The following is a 24,332-nucleotide window of genomic DNA, read 5'->3' on the forward strand; positions in this document are numbered from 1 at the left end:
TTAAAGCTTTATATGATGGAAATTCTTTTTTTTAATTTTATTTTATTATGTTATGTTAGTCACCATACATTACACCATCAGTTTTTGATGTAGTGATCCATGATTCATTGTTTGCGTGTAACACCCAGTGCTCCATGCAATATGTGCCCTCCTTAATACCCATCACTGGGCTAACCCATCCCCCCACCCCCCTCCCCTCTAAAACCCTCAGTTTGTTTCTCAGAGTCCATAGTCTCTCATGGTTTGTCTCCCCCTCCGATTTCCCCCCCTTCATTTTTCCCTTCCTACTGTCTTCTTTTTTACGTTTGGTTTTTTTTAACATATAATGTATTATTTCTTTCAGAGGTACAGGTCTGTGATTCAACAGTCTTATACAATTCACAGCTCTCACCATAGCACATACCCTTCCCAATGTCCATCACCCAGCCACCCCATCCCTCCCACTCCCTACCACTCCAGCAACCCTGTTTGTTTCCTAAGATTAAGAGTCTCTTATGGTTTGTCTCCCTCTCTGGTTTCATCTTGTTTCATTTTTTCCTCCCTTCCCCTATGATGCTTTGTCTTGTTTCTCAAATTCCTCATAATATGATGGAAATTCTTATTTATTTATTTGACAGAGAGTGACACAGTGAGAGAGGGAACACAAGCAGGGGGAGTGGGAGAGGGAGAAGCAGGCTTCCCACAGAGCAGGGAGCCCGATATGGGGCTCGATCCCAGGACACTGGGATCATGACCCGAGCTGAAAGCAGATGCCCAACAACTGAGCCACCCAGGTGCCCCAATATGATGGAAATTCTTAAGCATATGTAAAAATAGGAGAGAAAACTATAATGAATCTCCATCTGCCCAACACCTGGCTTCAATAATTATCAACATTTTGTTAATTGTATTTCATCTCTCCCTCTACTGGCTTGCTTTTCTTTTTTCCTGAAATATCTTGAAACAAATCCAAAGAATCATGTCATTTCACCCATATGCTGAAATATGTATATATATAAACTGCCTTTTTCATTTTACATGACATCATGAATATTTTTCCATGTCATTCACTATGGTTTAAAACATTTTTAACAACTGCCAAATATTGTCATTGTATGTGCCACAAAGCTTTGAGAGCATCTCTGATTATTTCCTTAGAATATATCTGTATAAGTAAATAATAGGATCAAAGGATATGAGTTTTAAAGGCACAAAAAACTTGGTTGTATCAACTTACGTTCCAATCAGCGGGATGTGAAAGGGCGTGTTTCCTTGAATCCTCGAGGTATTACCAATTGTATGGGTCAAGGTGCCATTGTAGATAACATAATCTACTCTAGCTGGAAGCCAAGATTTATTACTAGTTATTTTAAATCATTAGAAGATTTGGAAGAGTTGATGAGCTCCCAGGAATGAACTCCAGAACCACAGTGTGGAACTGGCTCACCAAGGCAGCCACCCCTGCCATCTTTGGGAAGCTGGGAATAAGAAAGTTGTCATCACAGTTGCAAGTTCTAGGTTCCTAGTGCTTTTCTCATGATTTACACTATTAAAATGGATGCCTCTCCACCCCCCAACAAAACTGGAATTGGACACTGGGTCTTCTACTACAAATGCCATGAAAGTCCAAATGCCTCTATGATCTTGGTAGCAGAAGCAGAAGAATTATGGTTTGTGTCTTATAATACTGGTTCTTATTGTCCACATTTCATATGGGCACACTGCTAGATTGAAGGTAGGTCATCTGAAAAATTATAGCTGTAAGAGAGTCTGGGAAATGCAGTATTTTGCTTTTCAGTTTTTAGCAGACAGCAAGCCATTACACAAAGTGGCTGAATGGAGCTGAATGAGCCAATTTGTAATATCTGCTACAGTCCACCCATTTGGGAACACAGCATCTGTATGTAGTCTTCTGTCAATAAATCTTCCAAAAAAGGGGTGCACCTTGGTGGTGCAATTGGTTAAGATTCTGACTCTTGGTTTTGGCTCAGGTCATGATCTCAGGGTCTTGAGATTGAGCCCCACGTCGGGTTCTACTCTCAGCATGGAGTTTGCTTGAGAGTCTCACTCCCTCTCCCTCTGCCCTTCCCCCTCATGCTCTCTCTCTCTCTCTCTCAAATAAATAAACAAATCTTAAAAAAAGAAATCTTCCAGGGGTGCCTGGGTGGCTCAGTTGGTTAAGCGTCTGCCTTCGGCTTAGGTCATGATCCCAGGGTCCTGGGATCAAGCCCCAAATTGGGCTCTCTGCTCAGCGGGGAGCCTGCTTCTCCCCTCCCTCTGATGTTCTCTCACTCTTTTTCTCTCAAATAAATAAATAAATAAATAAATAAATAAAATCTTCTTAAAAACATCTTCCAAACAAAAATAATAACCAGAATCAACATACTTTCCTAATGGACTCATACCTCATACAAACAAAAATGAGCTCATCCCCAAAAAGAAACCCAAACATCACTGCATCCATCTCTAAGTGATGTTCATTCCTCTTCCAGTATAACCACATATTGATACCCTGTAATCTAAGTGCTAAATGATAAACTCTGTATTAAATATTTGAACTTGCTCTATGTAATGTAGTAAGTGAAAGAGAGAGAGGGGGAAAATGAAATAGTATTATGTATAAAACTTGTGATCGTGGATCTCATTTCTTCAACTAGTCATGAGATATCCAATACCAGTCAATATTCAAAGACGTTTTACGACTGACTGGTTTCTTTGACTCCGAATCCAAACATGGCTGTGGTCTCATCAGTTTCTTTTCTTTGACACAGGCCTCACTCGTCTTTTTTGTGCTTTGATTTGTTGGAGAAACCAGGTTATTTTTTTAAGTGTGGAACATTTCACATTATGTATTTGGTTGATTGTTTTTTCTTGATATCATCTAACTTATTCTACTATACCCTGTATTTCCTGAAAGCTGGTAGCTATTCTAAAGACCTGATTAGACTGAATTTTGTTTGTTGACAACAGGAGCTCATGAGCACCCTTGTGTACCTTCTACTGCATCCCGTTGTCTGTTATCCTTCTTTCAGAGAATCTAAGATGGATCAGTGGGTTCAGGTGGTGTGGCCCTGGTCCCTCCACTGTAAAAATGCTAAACATTTCTCCTAATTATATGAATGTTCCTTGAGATCATGAACTGGACCTATTATTTCATTAAGGATCAAAATTGATGATTTGTTTAATTCTACCAAACTCATGAATCACTGTAGATCTATAGCCCTGGCCATCTCTTTTTTTAGACAGAGTGAAAGACCAAGTATGTATATAAAATCCTATATATAATAGCAGACATCACTGTCTGTTATTCCTCAATTAAGACTACCAGATTTAGCAAATAAAAATATAGGACATCCAGTTAAATTTGAATTTCCGAAATATTTTTTTAAAACTTAAGTGTGCTTATTTTATTTTATTATTTTTAAAAAATTTATTTATGAGGGGCAGAGGGCAGAGGGAGAAGCAGGCTCCCCGCTAAGCAGGGAGACCGATATGGGGCTTGATCCCAGGACCCTGGGACCACGACCCTAGCCGAAGGCAGATGCTTACCGAACTGAGCCACCCAGGCACCCCTATTTTATTATTTTTTTAAGATTTTATTTATTTGTTTGAGAGAGAGCAAGAGTGAGAGAGATCACAGAGGGAGAGAAAGAAGCAGGCTCCCCACTGAGCAGAGAGCCCTATGTGAGGCTTGATCCCAGGACCCTGTGATCATGACCTGAGCTGAAGGCAGCCCCAAATTTAAGTGTGTTTAAAATATTAAAAAATAGGGCACCTGGCTGGCTCAGTTGATAGAATATGGGACTCTTGATCTTGGGGTCATAAGTTTGAGCCCCACGTTGGGCACAGAGTTACTTAAAAAAATAAATAAAATTTAAAAAATAAATGGAGGCATATGAAAAATTTTTTAAGAGTTTAGGGGGGCGCCTGGGTGGCTCAGTCGTTAAGCGTCTGCCTTCGGCTCAGGTCATGATCCCAGGGTCCTGGGATCGAGCCCCGCGTCAGGCTCCCTGTTTGGCGGGAAGCCTGCTTCTCCCTTTCCCACTCCCCCTGCTTGTGTTCCCTCTCTCGCTGTGTCTCTCTCTGTCAAATAAATAAATAAAATCTTTAAAAAAAAAAAAAAAAAAAAAAATTTTTTAAGAGTTTATTTGAGCCAAAATCTACTTATATTGGGAAGCGTCCAATCTAGCAGATAGAAAGGAGCTCCAAGGAGCTGTACAAAATGAAAAACTTTTACAGGCAGAAGGGAGCAGGAACAAGGAAGTTATACTAGGCAAACAAGTGGGTTGGTTATTGTAAGGTTATTTTCCTTTAGGGGATGGCAGGGGTCTATCAGGCAGATTACCTAACTAGCACTGATCAGGAGATTCCTAATTGACTGGTTTATAAAGATTCCATTTCTGGGAGATCTGAAACTATAATTAAATTAAATCTTGGTTTGGTGATGAGGGGCTTAGCATAAGTGACTCTATTTTGCACCTGTTGTCTTGTTTTTAACAGAAATTTGCAGGGTCAGGGTCAGGGTCAGGGTCAGGTTAGGGTTAGTTGGGGCAGAAAAATCTGGAAGAGGACAGTTAGAGGAACAGAGAGAAGTCATTAGCCAGGGACCACAAAGAGCAGCCAATGAAGAAGTCTATGGAAATCTTTGTGCCTGGTGTTGGGCTAAAGTTGCAATGGGTCAACAGGGCTAGAAGTGGGAAATAAAAACTGAATGCAAAGCAGGAGAGAATGGGGATACACTGGAACACAGGAAGACATACTGGAACCCACATCTGTTTTTCAGAGTCTCCAACCTTGATGCCATGGATCACCTGCAGAAGAAGCTGGTGCCCTTTGCTGTGCACCTGGCCCAGGACACAGAGGAACTGAAGGAGAAAATGCAGAGGAGGAGCCAGCAGATGAGGGACAAGGTAAGCACATTGCAGCAACACCTGGAGCTCCCCCATACTGATCTTCAGGCCCTAATGCCTGCTAGTTTGCTCTCATCTTCCAAATCTCAGGCATACTTTTCTTGTGACGAATCTTAAACTATGAGTTAAGGGAAGGGAATTCCAGGTAACACAGTTCCAGTTTAGCCTGGTTGGTACCCTACAAAACCACCATAGTCCACCTTACCTCTATCAACCATATTTATCTTTCAAATAAAGACAATAGCAAAATCATGCTTCTAGCTAACATGTTGCAAGTATCCCTCATACAATAAAAAGCATGCTAACCCTCTCTCAAAACAGGATATAAAGGCCCATCTTTTTTGCAAAGGATTACTTCCTCTAGCTGAGTCACACTCCACCTTTGATACTCTGTAATTTAAATACTGAGTTATTGAGTTGTGGTAGTTTTTCATTTAGTTTTATCAGTAGGACACAGAACTAAGATGCATCCCAGGGAAATGACTGCATTCCACACATAGTCCTCCTTACTCACAATGTATTCTAGTGACCCAATTTCCCTTTGATAGTTCAAGATCACTCACCCTAGTCAGTACAAAAACTCCCGTTTTGCCTGAGGAGTCCACAATGGTCAGGCAGCAGTCTCAATTCCCTGTTTAATGAAATCATTGCTATAACCTCTGGTGGAAGCCTTCTTTCCCTGGGAACTAATACCTCCAGACCAGCTATGTTAAGAGAATGGGAGGCAAAACACTTGTTAGGGATCACTAGGGGTGGAAATGGAAGGGGCTTTTCTCCCATTAACCATTCTTGTTTTTACTCCTTGATTTCCACAAATCCTGGCTATATATTAGTCATTGATTTGGTGCATATACTGCATAATGGAGAACATTATTCCAGCCCAACAAGATGCTACCATTTAGCTGAGAATATAACTGAATCTTCACAGGCCATCCCACCATTCAATGTTGCCAGATGATGACAAACATGGAACCAGAGTTCCACGGGCATCAGTCCACTGCGTCACTTCATTTGCTAGGAAGTTCCTTTGTCAGAAGAATGCATTATGGAACATTATGACAGTGAAAATGTCTGTTAAGTCCATGGATGTTGGTTTTAGCAGAAGCATTGTAGACAGGACAGGCAAGTCTATATACAAAGTTAGGTGTCTACTCCATTGAGAACAACATGCTATCCCTTCCAATATGGAACTGAGCCAATGAAAACAATCTAACATCTTATGACTGACTGATCCCTTGGGGAAATGGAGCCACACTGGAAGCTCATTGTTTATATTTGCCATTGGCAGATGGGGCTGTAAAAGTCCATGTTTCCATGACCATGCATTACCTCCATTTCTGCCACTTTGGCCATTTTTTCCCATAAGCTTTTTGAGCAGGGACAGGAGTCATGGGAGAAAGAGGCTGACTAATGTTGGCAGAACAGGTCATCTTGCCCATATGATAACTGAGATTCTTCTCTGCTGAGGTTGTTCTTTGATAAGCATTCACATAAAATACAAGTATCTTCATATCCTGTGCCCATTTGGAAAGCTCTGCCCATATAACTATCCCCAGACCTCCTTGGCACCGATTTTCTAATCATGCTCCTTTCAAGTTCCTGACTATCCAGCCAAACAATTAGCCAGACAAATACCCATGAATCATGGTAGATCTGTCCCCCTGGCCATCTCTTTTTCTAGGCAGGACAAATGACCAGGTGCACTGCTTAGAGTTCCACCTACTAAGAGGATGTCTCTTCTACATGGTCCTTTAGGGCCTTACATGAGTGTATCAGTGATGTAATTAACCACTCCAAAACTTAGTGGCTTAAAATGACAACAATAATTTATTTTGCTTGTGAATACGTTATTTGGGCCTTCAGCATGGCTGGCTCATCTGTATTCCATGTTTGAATAGTCGGTTTTTGAAACTTAACTGAGTTAGTCTGGAGGATGTACTTTCAATTTGGCTCAATCACACAGCTGGCCAGTTGGTGCTGGTTGTTGGCTGAGGTATAGCCAGGACTGTAGGCTAGGCCTCTGTTCCTCTCCAAGTAGGCACCTCCACAGGTTGCCTGGGCTTGCTCATGGTGGCTAGGCTCCAAGAGTGAGTGTTCCAAGGGCCTTGGGAGTCACATAACATCACTTCTGCCTTAATTCTGTTGGTCAAGGCATAGGTTCAAGGGGAGGGTACATAGACTCCACTTCTTAAAGAAGGGTGTCAAGGTTCTAGAAAACTACATGGAATAAGACATATTATTGTGGGGACACCTGGGTGGCTCAGTCGGTTAAGCGTCTGCCTTCAGCTCAGGTCGTGATCCCAGGGTTCTGGGATCGAGTCCCACATCAGGCTCCCTGCTCCGCAGGGAGCCTGCTTTTCCCTCTGCCTCTGTCTCTCTCTCTCTCTGTCTCTCATGAAAAAATAAATAAAGTCTTAAAAAAAAAAAAAAGACATATTATTGTGGCCATCTGTGGAAATATAATCTGCCCTAATGCAGATTGAAAGAAAGGAGCATGAAAGTGAGAAGAGGACCATGGGCACCTGGGTCCCTTGCTCATGAAATTTACCGGCGTCTTCTGAATTTACCTGAGCCTGATCTCATCTGAAAATGAAGTGCCACTATGCATGTCTAACTTTGATTGGATGAGTAAGACAACACTTGGTAACCAAATGTTTAGTTGCCACTAGTGCCCAGAGCAAGCCATTCTCAAAAGAATAGTTATCTGTAGAGGATGACATAACTTTGTCCCTAAATCCTAAGTGTCTGAGCCATGAGTCATCTATGGGGGTTTGCCAAAGTCTCCATGTGGCATCCATATGTTCCACAGATACTTCAAGCACCATTGGATCTTCTGGGTCACATTGCCCAAATGGTGGAGCAGCATCACAACCTGGACTTACTGTAGAACTTTCACTTGTTCTGAGCCCTCCTGAAACCTGGGAGCCTTTTGGGTCACTCAGTAAATATGTTAGAATAGCACGGCCAAATGAGATATATGTTGTCAAATCCAAAGAGGCTCACTCAGCATTGTGCTTCTTTCTTGGTGGTAGAAGGGGACAGATACAGAAGTTTGTCCTTCATGTTGGAAGGGATGTTTTGATATGTCCCAGACCACTGGACCCTTGGAATTTCACCAAGGTGGCAGACCCCTGAAATTTTGTGGGATTTGTTTCCTATGCTCTGGTATGCAAGTGTCTTACCAAGATACCTAGAGTAGTTGCTACTTCCTGCGTACCAGCTCCAAGCACCATGATATCATCAATGTATGAATCAGCTTAATGTCCTATAGAAAGGCAATCAAGGTGCTTCCAGACTAGATCATGACAGAGAGCCTGAGAGTTGAAATAGCCCCGAGGTACACTGTTTAAATATATTGCTAGCCCTGCCGGTTGAAAGTAAACTATATCTCATGGTCTTAATTAACAGGTATAAGGAGGAAAAAGCATTCTCCAGACCAATAGCTGAATAGCAGGTCCTGGAGATGTGTTCATTCACGCCAGAAATGAAACCATATCTGAAACAGCAATGCAACAGAAGTTACCACTGATTACACTTATGATAACCTACTGTCATTCTCCAAGATCCATCCAACCAGCTACCTGGTGGTGATTTGGTAATATTAGACCCCTTCCACTCTATTTCATCCTGCCAAAACCAGTGAGTCTGACTTGCTGAGACGAGATCCCATATAATATCACCTTGGACCAAGAGGCCCACTTTATGGTACTAGAGGAGTATTGGTATGGTACTGGAGGAGTATTGATGGACATGTAACTATAGGAGATATTGGTCTTAGCATATATCACATCACCCCAAATTCTAGACTAATAGAACATTGGAATGGCCTTTACAAGATGCAGCTAAGTCTGAAGATAACTCTGTAGGGCTGGGGTACTGACCTTCAGATGTGATATATATATATAAATTGCTATTATATAAATTGTGCTACATATAAATTGATACCCTATAATTTAAATACTGAGTTATTGAGTTGTAGTAGTTTTTCATTTAGTTTTATCAGTAGGACACAGAACTAAGATGGAGCTGTTTTCCCATTAGACAGAATACATAGGTCCACGAGGCAAGGAATGAAAGCTAAGAGTGGTCCTCTGTCCACCACTTTCAGTGGCCTTCTTAGGGACTCTGTACTTTTCATCTCTGCAACTTTAGGTTAGGTGCATCTAGAGGCCTGTGATGAGAGGGTAGGGTAGGTGGAGAGAACTTTTATTTACTGTCTATCAAGGGACAATAAATAGTCTACTGAACTTAAAGCTCTGGCTGCTACTTGGTCACTTTGACTTTCTCATGACAGAAGATCAGCAAAGAAAAAAGTTACATTGTCAGGAGTAATTGACCTTTTTCCTTCTATAGGGATATAGAGTTGCTTTGACATAATATGAAAATGGAGAAACATGTCTGTAACTCAGGGAATCCACTAGGCATCTCTTGAGGCTGCCATGCCTGGTTTTAACTGTGAATGGACAATTCAGGAACCATGGCCTGACAAGCACACAGTAAGCAAAGGCTCAAGCCACTTGGGGTGAAGGTCTAGAATGCCCCAACAGGCAAGCAATTCAGAGTAATGAAAGTGCTAGCTGAGGTGAGAGGGAATCTAGAACAGGTGGGTAGTAGAAGGAGATGATAACTATCAACTATAGCCTTAGGACCAACTATAGAAGCAGGGGCTGTAGCTCATTCCACTATATCTCCTCTTATACATCTCTTTGGCTAGAAATTGTGATGATCCACCCTCCTGAAGAATCACTGGTTTGGATCTAATGTGAAGCACACAAGAGTAGTGCAATTGCTCATATTCTCTCCATATCCTCAGTTTCCTTTGTAATTTTGGGGCACCATCTCCCATGTGCCTTTTCTTCCAACAGCCAGCACCTGTATCTTTTTGTTCAAGGGGTGCCCCCACATTGCTGGCACCATGGTGCCTTTGGGCACAGAGGGCCAAAAGTGTTTGGGAATTTACAATTCCCACTCCCCTCCCCCACCCTCAACACACACACACCAGCCCTTAACCAGTCACTGATAGCTCCCTTGGTCCCCATCAGGACAGTGTAAGTCTTGTCTATACTGTCCAGAGCTCTCCTGTGGAACTAAGCCAAAGTTACCCTGCATGGCACTTCACTAGATGTCACACCCTGGCTTGGCTTCATGCTCTTCCCAACCCACTTCCCCACACTCCTGCCAGCTTTTCCTGGGAGCACTTCCTAATCAGTCACCTTTGCTTGAATCCTTGTCTCAGGGCCTGCTCCCAAGATCATCCTATATTATTAGGAGGTTGCAGTAGGGTTGTAAAAGCTGATTTGCAATATTTTCTACCTTCATTATACATACTGATTTCTTGTGGATCCTAAACTTTAGTGACCTAATCCTTATGACCTATTTGAATAATTCCTCATAAAAAAATGCAAAGATAGTTTCCAAGTATACAATCATTCTTTCTGCTCACTAATTCTACTTATACCACCCTCTGCAAAAGAAAATAATACTTTTTTAAAGAGGCAATATTCTTAAAGAGGGGTTAGCTTGTGGATGGTATCATTGATTCTTTTAATTTTTGTCATATAGTAGGCCAGAAAAAAAAAAAAAAAGGAAAAAATGATCAGACCTAGAAAACAGATAAAGAATTCAAATAGCATGAGCTGCTTTAGTACAGTCTTAATGTAGAGGCATTAGTATTTCCTCCCTCCCTTCCTTTTGTCCTTCCAGTCCATGGGTTAGGGGAGCATGCAAAAGTAACATTAGTTCCTTACCCTTGAGAAACTCACTGCGAGAAAAGAGAGCCATGTAAATATAGTAAAACATGGTGAAGTTTATTATTGGAGGTCAATGGAAGGAAGTCCCTTCTTCTAATTAGTTGAAGCTTCATTGCAGCAAAATTTCTCCATCCCGAAGGAAGCTGTTTGGGGACATCCTGAAACCCATATACAGTACATCTCGGCCACTTGATTGTCATCCCCACCTATGGTGGTCCTTACATTTGCTCTCATTGAACTCTGTTCTCTCCTCTCTACAGCTGGAAGTCTCAAGCAAGGGTATGATGAGAAAATGGATTTAAGATATGTGATAACAGGGGCGCCTGGCTGGCTCAGTTGGCAGAGCATGCAACTCTTGATCTCAGGGTTGTGAGCTCAAGCCCCACGTTGGGCATGGAGCCTACTTAAAATTTAGAAAAAGTAAAAAAAAATGTGATAATAGAAGAGTCGAGGGGAGATGGCAGTTTAGGCTTATCCTTTGATCTAGCCTCCAATTTTATATTGCATAGTCTTTGCATGGCATCTTTCTCTCTTTTTTTTTTTTTTAAAGATTTTACTTATTTATTTGACAGAGAGAGACACAGCGAGAGAGGGAACACAAGCAGGGGGAGTGGGAGAGGGAGAAGCAGGTTCCCTGCTGAGCAGGGAGCCGGACGTGGGGCTCGATCCCAGGACCCTGGGATCATGACCTGAGCTGAAGGCAGACGCTTAACCGACTGAGCCACCCAGGCGCCCGGTGCATGGCATATTTTTCAATTAAATACAGTTCAACCAACCTTCTTAAGTCTCTTCAGATAATGCCAAAGTGAAATAGTGGGAAGTACATTTCTTAATTCAAAGGAAAGTTTTGCAAAATCTTCTTTGGGCAGGAGGACTGAAAATACAGGAGGATGATAGGGAAGAGGCAGTAAGTTCAGACAGATCAGTTATCTTTATCCCATCTTATGCATTTATATAAAATTATTTTTCTTTATTTCTAACAGGTTAACATAGGAGAGAAGTGCTGAGCTAAATGGTCCCACTCCCTTTGTAGAAAGCATAGTCTGTTGGGTAATGATCTGATGACAGCCCAACAGCAGAGGTAAACGCATGGCTTAGGAGGCAAGCAAAGGTCTGTTTCTCCCTTTCACTAGCTATGGTTCTGGGGAAGTTACTTAACTTGTTTAATCCCATTTTCACATCTGCAAAATGGTGATTGTTATGGGTTGGATTGTGTTCTCCAAAAATTCCTATGTCAAAGTCTTAGCCCCGAATACTTCAGAATGTGACCTTATTTGGGATAGGGTTGTTGCAGATAAAATTAGTTAAGTTAAAATGAGGTCATACTGGAGTAGGGTGGGTCCCTAATCCAACACAACTGAAGTCCTTATTAAAAAGGGATATTTGGGGGTGCCTGGGTGGCTCAGTCGATTAAGCGTCCGACTCTTGGTTTTGGCTCAGGTCATGATCTCATGAGTCATGGGTTATAGCCCTGCATCGGGCTCCATGCTCAGCAGGGAGTCTGCCTGAAGATTCTCTCCCTCTGCCCCTCCCCCTGCTCATTCTCTCTAAAATAAATACATAAATATTAAAAAAGGGGGGGTATTTGGACACATACACACACACAGGGAGAATGACACATGAAGATAGAGGCAGAGACGAAGATGTTTCTAAAAGCCAAGGTACCATCCCTGCCAACACCTCAGTCTCAGACTCCCTGCCTCCAGAACCATGAGACAGTACATTTCTGTTCTTAAGCCACCCAGTCTGTGGTACTTCATTACAGCAAGTCTTGCCAACTAATACAGAGATTAAAATAGCTCCAGCCCCATAGAGTTGTAATGAGGATTAAATGAGATGATGCACAGGAAGTATTTAGTACAGTGGTTGGCCCATAAAAAGTACTTAAAAACTGGTTGCTATTATTACTGTTTAGAGTAGATTGATAGACTCAACCAACAACAAACATAGCTACTCGAACTGGACCACTTCATATCCTGAAGTTGCCTCTTCAATATTCACTGAATGACCTAGCGGATCCTGAATTTTCTAGCCACGTGCCTTGGGTATGACTAACCCCTTCCTCAATTCCAGAATGGGTTCTGAGTGGCTTAAACCCTTCACTGTAATTCTCCTTCCATATCCACTCCCACAGGGACTGGATGACATGAACAGGTAACCTAGGCCTGAGACAATCATCACATAGCATTTCTCAGGCCATAGGTGGGGGTGAGGGGGAACCTGTGACCTAAGAATTAAATTAGAGAAAATCCCGAGACTTTTCTTTGACAGTTTGATGAAGGATGTCTCTACCCTCTCAACCCCCAGCCCCAGATATTAACAAAAAGTTTGTCTGTGTTGGTCTTATGAGGGAATTCAAACCACAAACAGAGCTGATGAGGGTGGAGCAGAGAGAATTTAAGTTATAGTAACCTTGATGACACCTTATACCACTGTTTATCAAATCCTACCTGAATGCTGCTTTGTATCTTTTTTCCCTGGCTAGTGTGAGTCTGAGTTGGGTTCTGCTGTGAATGTGGCATATTTAATGGGCAGGACTTGGTGGGAGAGCAGCAGGAAGTAGCTTTATTCTTTCTCACCACTTACTCTTTAAACCTACTTGGTCAATTCTCCATTCTCCATCTGTGTGGTATACTGAGCAGACCACTTAGATTTTCCGTCACTTCAGGTGTTAGAATAGTCTCATTTCAGGTGCCAAAAATCTGGGTGGATTTAAGTCTGAGCTTCCATTTCTGGTATAGATGACATCTTCTGAGGCCCATGTAGGCTTGAAACCTGTGGGAGTGAAGGAAAAGGGTGGTCTTTTGTTTCTATTTCTTCACTATGTTCACTCCTACTTCTCTATGCTTCCTGCTGCCCCAGTCAGGATGGAAAGGAGAGATGGGAGGAAGCAAAGCAGGGTCTAACTTGATGGTGGTGGTTCAATCTACCATCACTATTCTCCTGTAGCAGATGCCCAAATGCTGGCCTTGGGTCTCGTGGGACGCTTTCATGACTTCTTCACAAACGGCCCCTGATATGGCACAATTGCCGGGTTGGGCATTGTACCTTCTGGTTGACCTTTCAGAGGTCACTCCCCTCAGCATCTCTTCATCTCTCTATGAACTGACATGGAGCAATTTCTAGGACGAAAAAAAGCGTGTAAAGAGCGCCCATAGTATGCTACCTTTCATGTAATGAAGAAGGGGAAAATACGAAACTATGCATATATCTGCTCAACAATGCCGTGTGAGCCATGTGGAGCTTAGACAAAAGGAACATATACACCCTTGGCTCTAATGGAAGCAAACTCATAAATATTCTCAAAATCTACTTCTTTGTTTATATTGTTTTCAGTTGAGAGAATTGCCACGTTTGATCACTTATTTTATTTTATTATTATTTTGTAAAGTAGGCACCATAGCTAATGTGGGGCTCAAATTCCCGACCCCAAGCTCAAGAGGTGCATGCTCTACAGACTGAACCAGTCAGGTGCTCCTTGATCATTTCTTTTGATCAAGTGGCAATCTTAAATAATTTTTAATTAACTTAAGCTTAAGTAAAATTATAGTAAAGTCTGTTTTGGTATAAATAAAATATTTAAATTAAAAATAATGGTGTGAGGAGCAACAGTGATGCAAGGTGGCCATCAGCCACCATGAGCTGGGACAATTTATGAAAATCAAATATACAGTCTTAAATACCCAGAAGCACCTCCCCTTTGTAATATTTGTAACAAAAATGAATATGAATGGGGTTAATAGTTTCAATGGAGTGGTGGACCCAAGAGCTATATCAGTGCTGGCAAAATGGCAGAATTCATAATAGCATCAAAGTTGTCCTGCAAGAGCTTTGGTGCCTAATGATGTCTAAAGAAAACATGAAACTCCCTCAGCCGCCCCAAGGACAGTGTTACAGCAATTAATTGAAAAGAAAAACCACAGTCCTCCCATTCAATTTAAACAGTCTTCATTTTCCACAGTTACATTTTCTAGATACATCTTATAGACCTCAAAGTACTGGAAAGGAAGCTCCCATTCAAAGGCAATTTATCTTAAGATATTGTAAATGATACTAATTTTTGGTCCATTTGGAATATATGTTGTGCTATAAAAAATAAATAAAATAAAATAATGTATTAGTCTACCTACTTTTTAATTTTTCAATATTTTATCATCTGCCTTAATGTTCTTGGGGAATATCAGTCATTAAAAACTACTTAAGAAATGTCAGGTCATGGGCGCCTGGGTGGCTCAGTCCTTAAGCGTCTGCCTTCGGCTCAGGTCATGATCCCAGGGTCCTGGGATCGAGCCCCACATCGGGCTCCCTGCTCCGCGGGGAGCCTGCTTCTCCCTCTCCCACTCCCCCTGCTTGTGTTCCCTCTCTCGCTGTGTCTCTCTCTGTCACATAAATAAATAAAATATTAAAAAAAAAAAAAAAAAAAAGAAATGTCAGGTCATGATCCCAGAGTCCTGGGATCGAGTCCCACATCGGGCTCCCTGCTCGGCGGGAGGCCTGCTTCTCCCTCTCCCACTCCCCCTGCTTGTGTTCCTGCTCTCGCTATCTCTCTCTCTGTCAAATAAATAAATAAAATCTTTAAAAAAAAAAAAAAAAAACTACTTAAGAAATGTACATGAGGGCACACATTTTTCCTTTTGCCTCAGGTTCCAATATGGCTCAGCTCTGTGGTCATATTTATTTAAAAATTTGATATGTTGTCATCACAGATTTTTTTGCATTAATTTTTATTTTAAAAAATATTGCATTAAAATATTATTTATTTATTTTTAAAGATTTTATTTATTATTTTAGAGAGAGATAAGAGAGCATGAGTGGGGGATGGGCAGAGGGAGAGGGAGAAAGAGAATCCCAAGCAGACTCCACACTGAGTGCGGAGCCCAATGCAGAGCCTGATCCCACAATCCTCAGATCATGACCTGAGCTGAAACCAAGAGTCGATGTTCAACCGACTGAGCCACGCAGGCACCCCTAAAATCTTACTTATTTTGACTACAGATTCCCCCCCCCCGGTTAATTACTGTGCCCAAGGTGAGTTCCTCACCCTAATGTGGTCTCTGCATCTCAACTGTGCAAAAAGAAACACAAAAAGGATAAACCAAAAACTAATGAGATTGGTTAGGTACAGGTAGTGGATGGGGATAGGATGGAAAGGGTAAGGACACCTCTCTGAGCAATCCTTTTTATATATTGCTGACTTTTAGAGCCATGCAAATGTTTCATATACTAAAAATATGAACAAAATATAATCAACAAATATGAGAGCCCAAAATGAAATATACACAAAAACCTAACTGTACTGAACAACATAACCATACTGGGGGTGGCAGCAGAAAAGAACCAACCTAAGTAACTTTGGAAAAGAATATTTTGACTCTATACACACTAATATCCTCTAAAGCCAAAGAAAAAATAATTGAGCACAAATACTTTACTTAGGAGTTTGTTTGTATCACAGATATGGATTAGTACTCTGAAACTACTTTATGTGTATTGAAGCCAATAAGTAAATACATTGTGGATAGTGAGAGCCTGGTTTCTCACTGTCGGAGAAAGCAGTTAAAATAAAGAAAGGGGGGCACCTGGGTGGCTCAGTTGTTAAGCGTCTGCCTTTGGCTCAGGTCGTGATCCCAGGGTCCTGGGATCGAGCCCTGCGTCGGGCTCCCTGCTCCGGGGGGGGGGGGGGGAGGAAGGCCTGCATCTCCCTCTCCCTTCCCCGCCGCTTGTGTTCCCTCTCTCGCGGTGTCTCTCTGTGTCAAATAAATAAATAAAATCTTTAAAAAAAATAAAATAAAGAAAGGGAAAGGCTGAATGAAACCTATGGTGTAGGTTTGGAATTGGAGATATGAACTAATTGTGTGTGTGTGTGTGTGTACATGTACATATACATACAATACATGCAACATATAAATACACACACACTTACAGATACAGGACTTCCTACTGCATATCTAGCACCTATCTCTTGATTTCTAAATACCACTATCCAGTGAAAGGATCTTTTTGCTTACTGTAACCTCAGGCACAAGAATGACTTGCTGGTCCCCTACAAGCCCTGTGTTCCCTTCATTTACTTGTTCATTTTCTTTTCCTTGCCAGAACATGGTTCCCCTCACTGATGCTTCAGGAGTCAGCTCAAATGCCATCTCCTCTGAAAGGACTTCTTAGTTCCCCTGAGTTGGACATGAACTGTTTCTGAATCCCAAGGCATGCCACCTAGTTTGCACACTCTTGAAACATGTAAGTTTATTGAGATACCTCAATAAAGCTATAAGGAAAAAAGAACTGACAGTAGCAGCTGCTGGCCTGGAGGAGGAGCCACTGGTATTCTCAAACACTGTTGTGCAAATGTAAATTGCTACAACCACTTAGAAAAGCAGTCTGGCCTTTTCCTATAAAGTTAAACATACTATTACCACATGATCCAGCAATCCCACTCCTGGACAGTTACCCAATTTTTTAAAAAGATTTTATTTTATATATTTGTCAGAGAGAGAGAGAGAGAGAGCGCGCGCGCACACACAAGCAAGGGGAGCGGCAGGCTTCCCGCTGAGCAGGGAACCCGATGTGGGGCTCAATCCCAGGACCCTGGGATCATGACCTGAGCTGAAGGCAGACGCTTAACCAACTGAGCCACCCAGGTGTTCCCAGTTACCCAATTTTTAATTAACATTTATATTGACATCGATATCAGTATAAGAGTGTGCATAGTGGCTTTATTTGTAAATGCTAAAAACTGGAAACAACTCATAAGTCCTTCATCTAATAAACTGATAAACTGCAGTATATGTACTATAGAATACTGCTTAGCAGTAAAATAATAAACAACTGGTACATGGATAAACCCCAAATTCATTATGTTAAGTGAAAGAAACCAGACTCAAAAACCAATGTACTGTAGGATTCCATTTATATGACAATTTAGAAAAGGCATAACTATAGGGAGAGAAAACAGATTAGTGATTGCCAGGACCTAGAGGTGATTGGGTGAGGTTGACTACAAAAAGATCAGGGGATTTTGGAGTGATGAAACTGTTATCTATATTGATTGGAGTAGTAATTGTACAACTTTATGTATTTGTCAAAACTTGTAGAACCGTGCTCTAGAAAAGGTGAATTTTACTGTATATCATTCATCTCTTAAAAAAAACAAAGCAATAAGGGCACCTGGGTGGCTCAGTCGTTAAGCGTCTGCCTTCGGCTCAGGTCATGATCCCAGGGTCCTGGGATCGAGCCCCACATCGGGCTCCCTGCTCTGCGGGAAGCCTGCTTCTCCCTCTCCCACTCCCCCTGCTTGTGTTCCCTCTCTCGCTGTGTCTCTCTCTGTCAAATAAATAAAATCTTAAAAAAAAAAAAAAAAGCAATAAAACAAAGCTATGGTATTGACCTGGAGGTTTAATTTTCAAGAATACATGTATGTTTAAAGATGTTTATCATTTGGGGCTCCTGAGTGGCCTTGTCGGTTAAGCATCCCATTCTTAATTTCAGCTCAGGTCATGATCTCAGGGTCATGGGACAGAGCCCTGTGCTGGGCTCTGCACACACTCAGCAGGGAGTCTGCTTGAGATTCTCTCTCTTCCTCTGCACCCCCCCCACTCTCTCTCTCTTTAAAATAAATAAATAAATCTTTCAAAAATAGCATGTTTATCATTTTATAGTCTACAGCATTGAAAAACTAAAAATAACCCAAATATCCAACAATGGAGAAGTGGTTAAATAAATAGGGTATAAGACAAGTGCAAATTAAGTCCACAACCATATCACTTATCTATAAGATTGGCAAAAATCCAAAAGTTCCACAACATACTCTATAGATGAAACTGTGAGGAAACAGGCTGGTGGGAATACAAAATTTTACATCTTATATAAAGGGGAATAGACAACATCTAGCAAAAATCATTTGCATTGTGGGAGCTGTAAGGCTGTTGTCTTCATGTCTGATACTGCAACTTGAATTCTGCAGGGCAGTCAGTCAGGAAGCATAGATGGATATATGGATATAAAATGAGAGAGCACAAGGACAAGACATCCATGAACATGAGCTGAAACCCATGAGGACAGACTGAAACTGATTCCAGTTCTCACTCCCTCCAACCTTGAGGAACTGGGTGTCTTGCAGAAGGTGGTGTCCTTCTCACTGAGCTAGATATCCACAAGGCCTAGGAGTTGTAGAAACTGAATGACGATGCAAGGGGAGGTGGGGCAGTTGTAGGCCTGGGTTTTGCCCTGTACCAAACCAGTGAGCCAGTGAATACGCTACCATGTGTGTTAGCCGCAAAAGTACCTGCCCCAAGCTTCTGGGCATGAAAACCAAAATGGCTGCAGCTTCTCCTCTGCCCATCAAGTTTCATGGGAAAATATCTCTTGTCAACCACCCTAACTATAAACATAGAGGGACGCTCAGCCTAGCCAAGTTGACCCATTATAATGCCGTGAAAACCTGATAAAAACACAAACTGATGCATGTACAAGGCTCTTCATTGCTGTACCAATTGCAACAGCACACAACTGAAAACAACCCAAACGTCCATTAACAGGGAACTGGTTATGTAAACTAGAGCACATCCATACTGTGCGGCTAGAAAATGGGATGTGAAAAAAAAAAAAAAGGCTTTACATGCTGTGCCATGGAGTGACGTCCAAGATACACTGCTAAGTGAGGGAAAAAGAAAACAAGAGATGCAAAGCAATGAGTATAATATATTGCCTTTTACCTAAGAAAATATTTCCTAGTTCTGTCCATTGGAAAGTCCTAGAAAAACAACTAACTCCATAGCAACAAGCACCGTTCGCAACTACAATGTGGTCTCTAATCCCATTCCCATTAAAGGGATCAGGATCCTTAAAGAAATGGTTGAATCCAGTTCGGGGGTAGGAAATGTATAAGGTAAGCCTAGAATATTCCTTTTCTTTTTTTAAGATTTTATTTTTATTTATTTGACAGAGAGAGACAGCAAGAGAGGGAACACAAGCAGGGGGAGTGGGAGAGGGAGAAGCAGGCTTTCCGCTGAGCAGGGAGCCTGATGAGGGGTTGGATCCCAGGACCCTGAGACCATGACTGGAGCCGAAGGCAGACGCTTAACGACTGAGCCACCCAGGCGCCCGAAGCCTAGAATATTCTATCATACTAGAAAGTAATGTCATTTCACAAAGACATTAAAGCCAACTTGAAGGGGATCTCACTGTCAAAATTTTTGAGCAACAAAAAAAATTACTGAAATAAGTTGAAATACTAGCTATGTTAAAATTCATGTGTACATGAAAATGATAAAAAAAAAACTTAGTCATCTTTGTAGACAGGTAAAACAAGTAAATGAAAGATACAATCACTTATGGACTATTTTTCAGGGTAGCCAAATAGTTGATAAGGGAAAGTTCTCCTTTATAGAAGAATTCTAGTTAATAAATGCAGAGAGAGTGATAAAATTAGAAATAATGAATAGAGGCAGTGATCAGTCAAAACTTAGGTGAATGGAGAACTTCACAAAGGAAGAATTAGGCTGACAATAGCTGAACATAACACCATAAAAAGAGAGACAACCAGACGGTATCTGCCTCTTGTCACAACAGGATGTATTCCCACCACCTATGAAGTGTTCTTGTCAGGAAGGTGAACACGAATCTGGTGAAGCCTCTGTATCACAGCTGTCCCACAGAACCTTCTGCGGTGATGGAAATGTTTTTGTGTGCTATCCCTTACATAGCTATTGAGCACTTGGCCAGTGAGACTGAGGAACTGACTTTTACATTTTAGTTAATTTTAACTAATTTAAATTTAACTAGCCACATGTAGTTAGTGGCACCCACTAACCATTTGACAGAGCAGCTATAGGTCTGACTGCTAACTTAAAGAAACTACAGGGGATAAAGGGACACGTTAAGTGACAACACGTCTTCCTGCATAACGTGTCGACCTTGTTTGCATCCTTATTCAAACAAACCAACTGTGAGACAATCAGGGAAATCTGAACTGGATAATTCGTAATATTAGTACTTATGTAAAATTTTGATTTCGATCATAATGGTATTACATTTAGGTTTTGAGGAATTGTTCTTATCTCTTAAAGATACATACTTAAGTATTGATAGATGAAAATATACATGTCTGGGATTTTCTTTAAACAATCTAGCAGAGGAGAGACTAATAGTGGGAGGGTATATATGAAATAAGAGTAGTTATATGTTGATAACTCTTGAAGCTGAGTGATGGGTATATGGGTATTCAACAGAATATTCTAAATTTCTGTGATGTTTGAAATTTTCCATCACAAAATGCGTTAACAAATGAAGGAATAAATAAAACCTGGAATTAAAACAATAGCATATATGTACATCCTATGGACTATTTTTTTTTTTTAAGATTTTTATTTATTTATTTGACAGAGAGAGACACAGTGAGAGAGGGAACCCAAGCAGGGGGAGTGGGAGAGGAAGAAGCAGGCTTCCTGCTGAGCAGGGAGCCCGATGCAGGGCTTGATCCCAGCACCCTAGGATCATGACCTGAGCTGAAGGCAGACGTTTAACTACTGAGCCACCCAGGCACCCCCATCCTATGGACTATTATGCAACTCCTAAAAAGAAAGCAGTGGGCCTCAAATATTATATCATGGAAAGACAGCTAAGTTACATGAAATCAAGAAGGGAAGTTGAGGAATAATTGCTATGGTTTGAATGCTTATGTCCCCACAAAATTCCTATGTTGAACTCCTAACCCCCGTTGGTGATTGTATTAGTAGGTGCGGTCTTTGGGAGATGATTAGGTCAGGAAAATGGAGCCCTCGTGAATGGAATTCGTGTGCTTGTTAAAGGAGTCCTGGGACGCCTGGGTGGCTCCACAGGGCCTGGTGGCTTAAACAACAGAAATTTATTTCTTAGTTTTTGAGGCTGGGTTAGGGTGCCTTCTCCTACATACTCACATAGCTGAGAGAGACAGCAAGCTCTGATGTCTCTTCCTCTTCTTATAAGAGTACCAGCCCTATTGAACCAGGGTTCATCTTTATGACCTCATTTAACCTTTATCACTTCCTCATAGGCTCTGTCTCCAAATACAGTCACATCGAGGGTTAGGGCTTCAACAAATGAATTTGGTGGGGGGGGTACATAGACATTCAGTCCATAATATTTACTAAAGCATCATTTCTCATAGTAAAATTATGGAGATAATTTTAGTGTCCATCAATGGAGAAATGGACAGGTAAATTATAACATACCCATATTATGTACTAGTGTAGGGAAATGTCCAAATGTGTGTGTGTGTGTGTATATATATATATATATATAATTTTTTTTTTTTTTAAAGTAGGTTCCATACCCAGCATGGAGCCCAATGTGGGACTTGAACTCACCACCCTGAGATTAAGACCCGAGCTGAGATGCAAGAGTCAGATGCTTAACCGGCTGAGCCACCCAGGCACCCCACCAAAATATATTCTTGAATAAAGCAAGCAAATTGAACAAAGCCACTTGAACAATATATGAATCATCCACATTAAAAAATATACAAAAGACCCTCCAACTATATCATCTCTCTCTGTATAGATAGGTAGATAGATAGTCTGGAAGGAAAAAAATCACACACAGCTATTAGTGGTGACTAACCCTTGGGAATATGGAAAGAGAGGCACTTTTACTTTTCTACTCTGTATAGGCCTAAATAATTTTATTTCAAGAAGTGAGCAATTGTTACATTTCTAAATCTGAAAAAGTGCGATAAGTAGTTTTTTTTTTTTAACTGCTTGATTCCATGAGATAATACCTAGACTAGGTGCTTAAAATATTTTAAAAACAAATGTATTTGTTTATATGAGATATGGTTCCTACATGGCTCAGGCTCTGTGCAGAGCTGCATTTGAATAATCATGGCCCAGAATCCAGAAAGAAAGTACAAAGTAGTTGCAACTCATACTAGCATGGGCTCAAAGAATACTAACCTCTGGTCCTCCACTCTCCTATAGCTCCTCATGAGACTTTCTCATTCTTTCTCATGCCCAAATCTTTTTTTTTTTTAAGATTTTATTTTTAAATAATCTCAAATCCTCTGCGTAGTCCTCCCTCCCTTTCTCGGCCTTTCTCAGCTCCTTACACATATATCCTTCTAAGTCTCAGGATTTTCTCTAGCAATTGGCCATACTCTGCATCTCAAAAGATCCAAGAACCAGACTGGTGAAGACTCTTCTTCAGTTGGGGGTGGGGAACAGCTTGTTCCCTTTCACATATTAGTTTCACTGATTTCTCCAGATTTAGAATTATGATTCTGTTAATTAATGGTTGATTCACCTGTATTATAGTTTATCTTCCCAACTAGATTGTATTTGGAGAGAAGGTGGGGCACCGCTCTCACTATTTTTATTCCTTCCACTATTTCTTAAATTATTTAATCTGTTGATGTAAACAAGATAATTTAGGGGAATCCTTAAAAAGGCACCAGTGCCCAGAGGCTCCAGGGGTGGGAAAGCCTCTGTCAAGATGTAGCTTTATTTTATTTTATTTTATTTATTTGACAGAGAGAGAGCACAGGCAGGGGGAGTGCCAGGCAGAGGCAGAGGGAGAAGCAGGCTCCCCGAGGAGCAGGGAGCCCGACGCCGAGCTCGATCCCAGGACACTGGGATCATGACTTGAGCCGAAGGCAGTCGCTTAAACAACTGAGCCACCCAGGCGCCCCAAGATGTAGCTTTTTTAGAATAATTTCCAGACTCACTCCCAAAGAGTCTAATTGAGGTCTCTGCATTTCTTATAAGTCATATGTTTTCTTCACAGGTCAGAACAGTCTTAGCAGTATTAAAGATTAAGAACTGCACTGCCTCAGACTGGACCCACACCTATCCCTCCAAACTCTTTTAAAGGGAATGTTAGCATTGGACTTTGAGCTAGAGCATCCTGTCTTACCACTTCATCCATTTGGGCACTTGGCCCGTTTCCTTGTCCCCAGAGTGGGTATAGTCACATCTGCCTCACAGGATCTTACATAGGGACATATTGTGGGTATGCAGCCCTTTTAAAATCTTGTGTCTGGAGAAATCAACCAGGCTTGGTTCTTGCCCTGCTCATATGGAAGAGGTTCACTCAGCCCCCTTTAGGCCCCTAAATGACATAAAGATGAGGGATTTCAACTTCAGAGATGTTTCCTCAGAAAAGAAAGAGCTATAAAAGCAGTTGAGTAAGTCCGGACAGTAGCTACATCTTTTCTCCCCAACAAATTATCAGTAATCCACTGTTTCTGGCACCTGAAGCTTTAACTTTGGGGAAACAATGAACTCCTGAGCCCAAGCCTTCAGGTAAGTCAAAATCCCTAGGCGGTTATGCTTGTCTGGAGGCCTGAGAGGCACGAAGTGATGGAGAAAGATGAACCGAGCTGCTCTCTGGCTCACTTACAACCGGCTCGCCCTCCATACCTAGTACAGCTAAGGGTTGCCGTCGCCATTTTGCAGGGTGGGCAGCGCAGAATCCTGGCGCTGGGTCGGCCCGCCAGAGCCGGAGAGGACGTGGAAGAGTTGGAGGGGGGTAGCGCGCGCTACCAGGGAAAAGCACGCGTGCGCACAGACGGAGGCGGCGGAGGGGTGGGGCCGGGGTACGAGTGCGCGTGCTCGGTGGGAGCCCGCGAAGTACCTGGAGGAGGTGGGGGGCGAGGTAGAAAGGAGTGGGGTTGAAGAGCGCTTGCGCGGGAGGGCGACCGTCCGGGGAGGGGGGGCTCCCGAGC

At 41.8% G+C, this 24,332-nt stretch overlaps 1 long non-coding RNA gene and 1 pseudogene across 2 annotated transcripts in view; one reads left to right on the forward strand and one right to left on the reverse strand.

Annotated features, from left to right (window-relative positions):
* The window catches only part of LOC118521226 (uncharacterized), a 66,072-nt gene extending 41,741 nt beyond the window's left edge, over window positions 1-24,331 (reverse strand). For both annotated transcript variants that reach the window (XR_013445618.1, XR_013445617.1), the window contains exons 1-2: window positions 24,028-24,331; window positions 13,239-13,414 (exon numbers count right to left, since the gene is read on the reverse strand). This is a non-coding gene — a long non-coding RNA (uncharacterized LOC118521226). The remainder of the gene's footprint in view (window positions 1-13,238; window positions 13,415-24,027) is intronic.
* LOC118521230 (ubiquitin-conjugating enzyme E2 variant 1-like) lies at window positions 13,861-14,543 on the forward strand (annotated as a pseudogene).
* Window position 24,332: the final 1 nt, after the last annotated feature.

Source organism: Halichoerus grypus, chromosome 2 (assembly GCF_964656455.1).
Source record: "Halichoerus grypus chromosome 2, mHalGry1.hap1.1, whole genome shotgun sequence".
NCBI classification, from domain to species: domain Eukaryota; kingdom Metazoa; phylum Chordata; class Mammalia; order Carnivora; family Phocidae; genus Halichoerus; species Halichoerus grypus.